Below are 9,575 nucleotides of genomic sequence, written 5' to 3'. Positions count from 1 at the left end.
AACGGGGTATTGGGGGCAACTTAGAACATAAATTGACTTAAAGGGGGGGTTATGTATGAAATTGAGTTGTAGGGGGGGGGGGGGGGGGGGGGGGATAAAAACACCAGCGCGTTGTAGGGGTATTTAGATGTTCTCCTATTTTCTTCGTTTTGAAAGTCAATATTTTCAATGACACACGCTATCGACTCTCAGAGTGTGTTCGGTTTTAGCATCGCATTGGAACTCCTCTTAAACGGAGGAACTGGCAGAAATAAATACAGCTTTCAGTTAATAAGAATGGACATAATGAATGGACATAACATTTCTTATATTTGATGGAACCAGATTTCAGTTAATGACAAAGGTAAATTAAATTTGTAAAGGCTACTTTGGTCAAGTAGCTGGATCAATAGGCCAGATATGATGTAACCTATAATTCATAATTATTAGTATATATACGGAAAGTTTTATTTTCACTCATACCCCTGCATAGTTCAGTTAGCTCACTGCTGCACCGATATATGTCCATTTCCTGTAGCGAAGATGGCATGCCTTCCTCCGGTAGTGAGGTTATACGTGGACAATGCCGGATCTTCAATGTTTTCAACAATGGAAAGTGACGAATCTCTGAGGGCAATGACTCCAGATGCTCAAAGCCAGACAAGATCAGCTCCTCCAAAGATGCAAGCAGTAGCAGTGCGGCCTTGTGATTGTCGGTCAAGATGTCTATTTTATCGGATCCACGAATGGTTAGGTCCTGCAGAGATGTTAGCTGCCTGCATATTGGCATTGAGAGAAACTCGTTGTCATCGATGTCCAGATGTTTCAATGGCATTGTGAATTCATGACCCTCTTCCTCGATTTGTTGTGCTGCTGATTGCCAAGATGGTACAAATCCTGGGGAATTGAGAACTTTCAAGGACAAGATACCAGTGAGGGATCTGAAACCCTTCCATGATGCCAGTGCAGGGCAGTCTCTGATGCTGAGCTTCTCCAATGCATGGCAAGAATGCAGTTCAACGGATGCTAAAACTGGATTTTTGTATATACTCACTTCTTTCACGGATGCAAGGGAATGTGAACCATCCAGTGTGCACAATGAATCACAACCCTCGACAATCAAAGTCTTCAATGATGTGCACGCGTCCAGTTGTAGTGATGCTAGTTTTGGGCAAGTTACTATCTTCAATTTAGTAAGGGAGGTGGGGATCTGTAAACCTCTGATTGTTTGCAACATGTAGCAATCTTCGATGTTGAGCTGTTGTAATGCTGTGCAAGAACGCACATCTAGATATTCCAGAAGTGGACTTCGGAAAATATGTAATTCAGCTAGGGAAGAGAGCTTTGACCATGGCAAAAGCCTATCAACCATGTCACTGATGTTAAGCTTTAAAATGGATGGTGGTAGGAGGCTACAACAATTTGATATCACAGATTCTGCTTCTGAGACCATGGAAGATAGAAGCATAGGGCATTTCCTCGTATCAATTTCCTTAAGGGAGCTGAAACCTCCAAGGCCATTCTTGGTACGAAAAATGATGTCTGAAAAAGATATCTGTAACTTCTCCAGAGTCACCAAACCACTTGGAGGGATGTGCCACAAACCTTCCTCCGTTGAGCAGTACTGTTCATCAGCAAACATTCCGACGGCTAACGATGTTATGTTTTTGCAGTAATGTACCTTCAGAATTTGAAGCAACGGCAGGTTTAACATCAGTTCGGAGAGCTGTTTCCCCTGTAATATCGCATCGATCAAACTCCATCTCTTGAACTGAAGATGGCAGACAGAGTTTCGGGCAGTTTGAAAATAGAATAGTGCAATCTTCCACTTTAAATCTTTTCAATGATGTCATTTTCCGGAGTTCCTCCCATGCCAGGTATTTCACACATGGATAGCATCTAATTTCTAGTTCTTGCAAGTCCTTCAGTTTGCTGAATCTCAATATTTTTTCATCTATGGCTTGCAAACTGTTAGATTTCTCTCCCTCCATCTCCAAGCATAGCCTACTTCCATCTGTGAGGCTAAGTCGAAATAATATATAGTAGTCTGAATATGCATTCCATATATCTATATCAGTTAAAGTATCCACTAGGGGAAAAGGAGGCAAATTATAGTAGCGATGACAGTCACGTATCTGAACCCTTTGAAGGCGAGGGAATAGGTGCTCAGTCAGTGTGCCAGGAGTGCTCAGCTGAAACGGCAAATCCATTAGATGATAGCATTCTTGCAATTCAACGACTTCTAGGTTCTTGTACGGCTGGTCTCTTTCCGTCTCGACAAATCGTCGCAGTCTCGGCATGTTACGCAGTTCTAGAATCTTCAAACGACCAATTGGTATGCTGGTGATGTGAGGCATGTTAATCAGGTGCAGTTCTTGGAGTTCTTGCAACTGTGGGAGAGGTGGAAGTGCAGACCAGTACTTGCATTTTTCAAGATGTAGAGACTGCAAGGAAGTAAGATAGAAGCTGTTACTCAGCCATGATGGAGCAGAACCATTGTATCCATCTATCTGTAGTTTCTTAATGCATGTGGGAGGTTCAAGGCCCTCTATTATGTTAAGACTGCTCAAGGATTTCGGCATATCAATCCATGACAACCGCAAGCTATTTAGCTGTAGTTTGGAACGGAGCCTAGCCTTGCTGGCCTCTTCTTGGCTTTCCAAATTCTGAAGATTGTAGATGCTAATTGATCCTCTAATTCCATTCAAATTTTCCAGTTGCACGATGCTAAAATCACTCTCTTTCCTGACATCAAATGCCATAAGCTCTTGAAGGAAAATCAATCTTCCTACACTGGCTATCTGTGCATGCAGCTCCTCTCTGGCCATAAAATGTCGAAGGTTGACAAGTTTGTTCAGGCCTTTTGGTAGAATTGTGGTGGCATTGAAGCTACTTATATCTAGGACATGTAACTGGTAAAGTTTACATATAGCCTCCGGCAGTTGCAGTTTAAGGCCTCTGTAGAAGGAGCTAAGCTCGAGATAGCGAAGATTGATAAATCCTGAGATATTGGGTATCAAGATATTCAGATCAGGATACACCACTTCCATCTTCACCACTCGGACCGCTCTCATCTCATTGAGTTGGTGATGGAATGTATCAGCAAAGCTCAAATCATGTGCACCAAATAGCATCAACGTACTTATGTTCTTTTGTGGTAATGTGCAGAAGGTCTTGGCAAACTCTTGCATGAAGTTCTCGTTAGGTTCGACGGTGCCATCAAACTGCCCATAGTATGCCGACTCGGTGATTATACTGACATGACGAATAAGCTGGAAATCACCTGCAGACTTGAAGTCCTCTATGGTGAAGGATTTATGAGATGAAACTATCTGTGCTAAATCATGAACAAGATCATGCATGAGTAAAGATGATCTTGGAGGTTCACTAAGGAAAAATCCCCAATCAATCAAGTCTGCTAGATACTTGCTTCCAATTTCCTCTGCTCGTGTGCACTGGTCAGTGAAAGGTACAAAACCTTGGGCAATCCAGATATGAACTAACCGCTTTTCATCATAATGATGGTTCTTTGGAAATACAGAACAGTAAGAAAAGCATTTCTGGAGATGTTTTGGTAGATAATTGTAACTGATCTTCAGTGCTGGTATGATATCATTATCATCTTTTTGGTTCTTCCATTCAGTGTTATCCAAAACTCTAGTCCAGTGTTCATCATCAAGTTTCCTCTTTAGTAGTTTTCCCACACTTTTTGCTGCCAAAGGATAACCCTTCAGCTTCACAGCTATCTTTCTCCCAATTCTCTGCAATTTCCGGTGCCCTATATGGTTTTCATCCCCAAAGGCGCATTCCTTGAACAGACACCAAAAATCTTCAGGCTCTAAACCGTCAAGATTAATGTCATGAGTTGCTCCTGTCATTCTGGCTACAGACGATTTTCGTGTTGTTACTATAATCATGTTTCCTTTTACACCATTGGTGATTAGAGGAGTTAGGAACTCATCCCATTTCTCCTTCTTGCTGTCCTCCCACATATCATCCATAACAAGAAGCACCCGTTTCGACTTCATCTCATATCCAAGGATGTTTAGGAGCTCATTAAAATCAGTGACATTTTCATATCTATCACCATGCAATAGCTCCAACAGCTCATGTGCAATTTTGACTTCATTGAAATAAACAGAAACATAGAGCCACAGAACCTTGTCAAAATGCTCCGACACTGCTGGATCTTTGTACACAATTCTAGCTAGGGCTGTCTTCCCCACACCTCCATTACCGACAATTGCGAGGACGGAAAGATTCTGCATATTGGATTCCTCACTCGTTAATTTGCTTATTATCAAGTCCCTCTCTCCATTCCTACCATAAATTTTGCGTTCAGTAGAAAAATATGACATTTCCCGAGCATCCGTCCTTGAGTTCTGGGAAATTTGTAGCATTTGGCGATCCAGTTTTTCAAGCTCAAGAGCCATGCCTATATCATCGATCATCCTGGAACATTGTTTGACGTGTTCACTTATCTCACATGATATATTATCCTTCTCTGTTATTTCAAGGTGAGGTACCAAACGAGTATTAGTAGCTTGGATCATTGTGCCGGCAATGTGTGGAACAGTCTGCAGAACAAAACCAAAAGAAGAATGTTAATTTGGTGCTAAAAAAGGAAGTGTCCATTGCATATAGTGTGGAAATAAAGAAACAAGTTTTGGACAGCATTGTTATTGGCAAACTGCACAAATTAAAACACCTTGTTGTGTTTAGACAAAATTGATAATGGATATATGCAAAGCTGACTCTCTGCAGTTTAATCTTCAAAAAAAATATGCAAAGCTGTTATGCAATAGAATAAACATCGAATTAATCAAACTAAAATCAGAATATTATAAAAAGAAGCAACGAAACTACCTAGAGCTATATGTATTTGAGGCCTCCATATATGATAAATGGACTATATTGCAATCTGGATTCATAAAAGTAAAAAAAAACTATAATATAATAAAAGAGATCTTTTGCCTTCTTTAACAGTAACTTTGGATTTCCATCTGGCAGGAAGAAATTTACTTCAATTAACCTAGTGCCATCTCAAATTCTCAATCATATAAAACGAGCTACAATAGTTTAGAATTAACAGCAATAATTGTGTCTGAGTCGATATACCACTAAAATCAGTTATAACACTATTTTTTACAAACTGAAATGCAATTTCCATTTTACAGGATTGTATTTGAATTTTGAAAATTTGAAAAATCATCTAAGAAAGAATTGCACATAGGTGTATTTAAACGTACATAAAGGGGTGTTTGGCAAGGCTCCTCCATAGGAGCCAAGCCATCTTAGACTCCAAAACAATTTCAGCTCATCTGTTTTTCACTGAAAAACGGCTGCTACAAAACGTTTGGGCCCCAGTCCGGCTTACCTTATAATCCGGCTTATTCGGCTTCTTTTTTCAACCGGAACAGTGTTTTTCTCTCGCAACAATTCAGGCGAAACAATGTTTTCAGCCAAGCGAACGGGGCCTGGGTAGGAGCGGGAGCGCCGGAGCCGATAAGGAGCCCTACCAAACATGCCCTAAATTTAGGACAAAGGAGGAATATATATTCCATTTATCTTATGAAATATACATTATTTGTATTTTATAAATATTTTTGTTGTCTAACTGTACTTTATTTTACTCTAAGCAATATTAAGATAAAAAATTTAAGAGACTATTGCGATCTTACTCATATTTCTGGGTGCAACGGTGATTTTACACCTACATTTTAGACTGCAATTTCGCCTCACTATTTCAAACCGAATAATCCGTTTACCCTTGTTTGGATGTCCGTTTGATGGTCCCACGTTAAGTGAGTTAAAAAAATAAAAATTTTGAGGAATTAAAAAAAATAAAAATTTGACTAAGAAAATATGAAAATACTCGTCTACCCCTACCTATTTATCCAAATACAGCGACCACTCTCCATCCCCTCCCAACCATCGACATTCCTGACGCCCTCCCGAACCCAGCGGCGGCGCGTGGCGGAGCGAGCGGTTCTATGGCGGAAGCGGCACGCGGGGGCGGGCAGAGCAGGCAGGAGAGGGGCACTTCACCTCTGCTAATCCATTCCCCTGCACCGGCCTGGGGCGGCAGGCCCTGCAGTAGGGGGAGGGGTGGCACGGACGGACGTGGAGGCCAGTTGGGTGCGGCTTGCTGCCGCTGAATCTCAGGAACAAGTGGATGCACGTCTGCAGGCGCCTTGCTTTCGCCTGAAGAAAAACCTCTTCAATCTCTGTTGCTCCGCTCCTTTTTTTCACCTTTTTTCTTCATCTTTTAACGGTTGGCTTCAAAATATGCCTAGCATTTAGCAAGCCATAATTTGGCTATTATTTGGTTTGTAACTAAAACTTGTCAACTTCTCACATCTCACTTGTCAAATCTATGGTAATTTTTTTATCTAAATTTGGCTTGCCAAATCTTTAGCATGGCAAATTTTGGTCGCAAACCAGAAGATTTGTAACCACCGGTGATATTGTTTTCACTTTTTTTCTCCCCTTAATCTGGATGGATCTGGATAGAGTTTGTGGCCAGCGATTAATAGTAGGCTAATGAATTCTGATGGTTAGTTCCTTGAAGTGATTTGGTTACTGTTGGGAATGTATATATATGGAGCATAGAATGATCCTTACCAGGGGGCACTAGGGGTAAATATGGGGCATTCATGTTTTTTTTACCAGAGTTAAGACCGTTAAGATGATTTAACATAACAGGGGCAGACCTGAGCTTCATTTTAAAAAAGTGAGGGTAAAATTACAAAATTTGAAAAAAGCTGTAAAATCACAATTGCAATTTAGCGGAGCCAGCGTGGACTAGGTGGAGATGTGAGGGAGGAGAGGGGGAAAAGAGGAAGAGGAAGAAAGAATAGGGGACCGGAGAAGAAAGAAGAAGATCGACCACACTCCCTTTCAACTGTTTTCTTGTTTTTGGTCCGTTTTTCGACTGCTTACTAAGGCAAAAGTCAAGTTCTATCTCGCCTAGTGGAAAAAGTCATGATTTTGCATTTGCCTTCTAAAAAGCGGTTTTTGCGGCTCAATTTTCTGATCAGTTCTATCCCGCCTAGTGGAAAAAGTAGTAAATTTTAGATTTCCCTTTAAAATAGCTATTTTTCAGACTCCATTTTCTGATAACTTCTATCTCGCCGAGTGTTCGTTACTGCTCCACAAACTCTGTTCTATAAATTTTATTATGGAGCAGTTCTAAAAAAAACCTATAATTTGTGGAGCATCTCTTTAGATGCTCCAACAACACTACCTTTTTTCTCGAGCAGAGTGTGTGAAGCTGAAACCGTTTAGAGTAAGGCTAATAATACAGTCGACTGTTGCTAGTTGTATGAAAACTTACAGCCAATCTATCAGCATACTCGTATAATAGTTAGTCAGCTTACAGATCACTCGTCTGTCTCACAGAAATTCTTGGTTTTTGTGCACAAGCTAGCTATAAGCTTACGACTTGCTTCTCTTCTCTCTTCTTCCATCTCTTCTCTACGTCAGCATACAGTCTAGTCTATTATTATATTTGCTCTTAGCTAAAAAAATATATGAAGTGAAGCTGAAGAATACGGACCCTCATGCAACTTACGAAGAAATAGGCAGCATCCAAATGCGAAGAGGGCAAATGCAAGTTGAAGAGGCATCGAACTAGGCATAGAGCCTGTTCGGCAGGACTGAAAAATAAGTTAAAGTACTGTTCTGGCTGATTGTTGTGAGAGAAAATACTGCTGTGGCTGAAAACACTGTTCATGTGAACAGTGTTTTACTGAGACCGCTGCCCAGCCCAGCCGAAAGCGGCCAGCCAGCCGAACGCGGCCATAGGCATCAAAGCTAGGTGGCCAACAGGCCTGCCGTGTGTAATTATTGCATGTACTGCTGAGTAATTATTGCATGTACTGTTTTCTGTTACTATTTTCGTGTCCTAGTTTCTTTTAAAAATAGCATGTACTATTTTATGTTAAAAAACTCTATTCCGTGTACTAATGTTCTGTTCAAAGGTCTGTGTAAAAAACTATAGCATGTACTCCGTTCATTCCGAAATAAACGAACAGTAATAAACATAATACATCCTCTTTATAGATTCTCGTAGTATTAGGTTGCGTTTATATTGGGACGAGGAGGGTACTAATTTCTGTTCAAAAAATTATGAGTAAAATTTACAAAACTGAGAAACTACCACAAAGCTATAGATTATATTTAAGAAGAGGTATATCACAAAGCTACAGATTTACGACCAAATTTATCAAGAACCACAGATTTAAGATGGAAGATCACTAAACTACAGATTTAGTAATAAAATTATCACAAAACTACAACATTTATAACTCTAACATAACAGTATGTAGTGGTAGGGATTTAAACTGTAGATTCTGTGATAACTCTAGTATTAAATCTATGTTTTGTGATACTTGGCCGCCTAAAATCTGTAGTTTTCTGATAAATTTTATGTTAAATTGTAGTTTTAAGATACAACGACATAAATCTGTAGTTTTACGATAATTTGGTCAGAATGGAATGGGTATTTTTGTGAATGCATGTACTATAGTGTTCTTTGGAAGCATGTGCAATTATGTCATGACTCATACTCATTGACATCGCCTGCAGATCTGGGGTGCTGCACTGACCGTATCGGCGTCGGCGTCGGCGTCGGCGTCGTCTTGGAGCTCATCGAGCTCCACCTCCCCCTGGATGCGGTAGTACTCGAGCTCGCCGAGGAGGCCGTCGGAGAGGCAAGCCTGATGCGAGGCCTCCCTGAGGCGCAGCTCTAACGCCTTGTTCTGGATCTCCTTGCCCTCCGCCTCCGACAACAACGAGCCGATGCGTCGGCGGGCAGCAGTGAGCAGCTGCACCTTGCCTCCCAAGCCGACAGCTGAAGCCCACAGCTGCAGCTCAGTTCGATCGTCGTTGACTCCAGTGCCTGCGACAACGACCGCCGCCTTGTCCATCTGCACGCCAGCCAGGCGGCCGGAGCAAGCTGCAGGATCGAGAGTGACACAGACAGCAGGGTGGTGGCGCTGGCGACGGCGGCAATGTGTGCCTTTGGCGTATAGACTAGCGACGGCGACCGGGCCAAAGGCAATGAGGAGAACCGGCGACTACGGAGGGAGGCCAGGACGTCCAGAAAACAAACACCAAGTCGATCGAAACGTGTGGGTGTGAGAGTCAGAGAGATACAGAGGGGGGAGCCGGATGGAGAGGGAGGGTGAGGGGACGGAATAGACGTGTGAGGCGTCGACAGTCGGGACGTCGCTACCTCCTCGAGTGATGAAAAGTCTAAGGCTGTGCGCAGTGCGCACGTGTATGCCGCCCTGCAGGTCCGCATAGCAGAAGAAATCATCGCAGCGCAGGCATGTATCCCCGCACTGAGAAATAAGGGAAGGAGAGAGGAACGCGAAATACAGAGAGCGTACGGTGCGCGTGCGACCGCTCGCTCCCACGAGTGCTCGGTGGGAAGAGAGAGGGAAGGAGGGGAGAGAGGGAGAGGGATTAAAAAATTAGAGAAAATGGGATAAAGTTTGATATAGAGATAATATGAGTGTGGGAACTTTAGAGGTGGAATTTAGAGGGACAGCAGTGCGGACAGCCTAAAACGTAGGAGTAAAGATTTTAGA

The 9,575-nt window shown here is 42.2% G+C and overlaps 1 pseudogene; it reads right to left on the bottom strand.

The window, feature by feature from the left end:
- Nucleotides 1-296: 296 nt before the first annotated feature.
- LOC136485076 (putative disease resistance protein RGA1) lies at nt 297-9,182 on the bottom strand (annotated as a pseudogene).
- Between the last annotated feature and the right edge of the window lie 393 nt (nt 9,183-9,575).

This window comes from Miscanthus floridulus, chromosome 10 (genome assembly GCF_019320115.1).
Source record: "Miscanthus floridulus cultivar M001 chromosome 10, ASM1932011v1, whole genome shotgun sequence".
NCBI classification, from domain to species: domain Eukaryota; kingdom Viridiplantae; phylum Streptophyta; class Magnoliopsida; order Poales; family Poaceae; genus Miscanthus; species Miscanthus floridulus.
The sequence above is the reverse complement of the archived record's forward strand: the minus strand, read 5'-3'. Positions and strand labels throughout refer to the sequence as shown.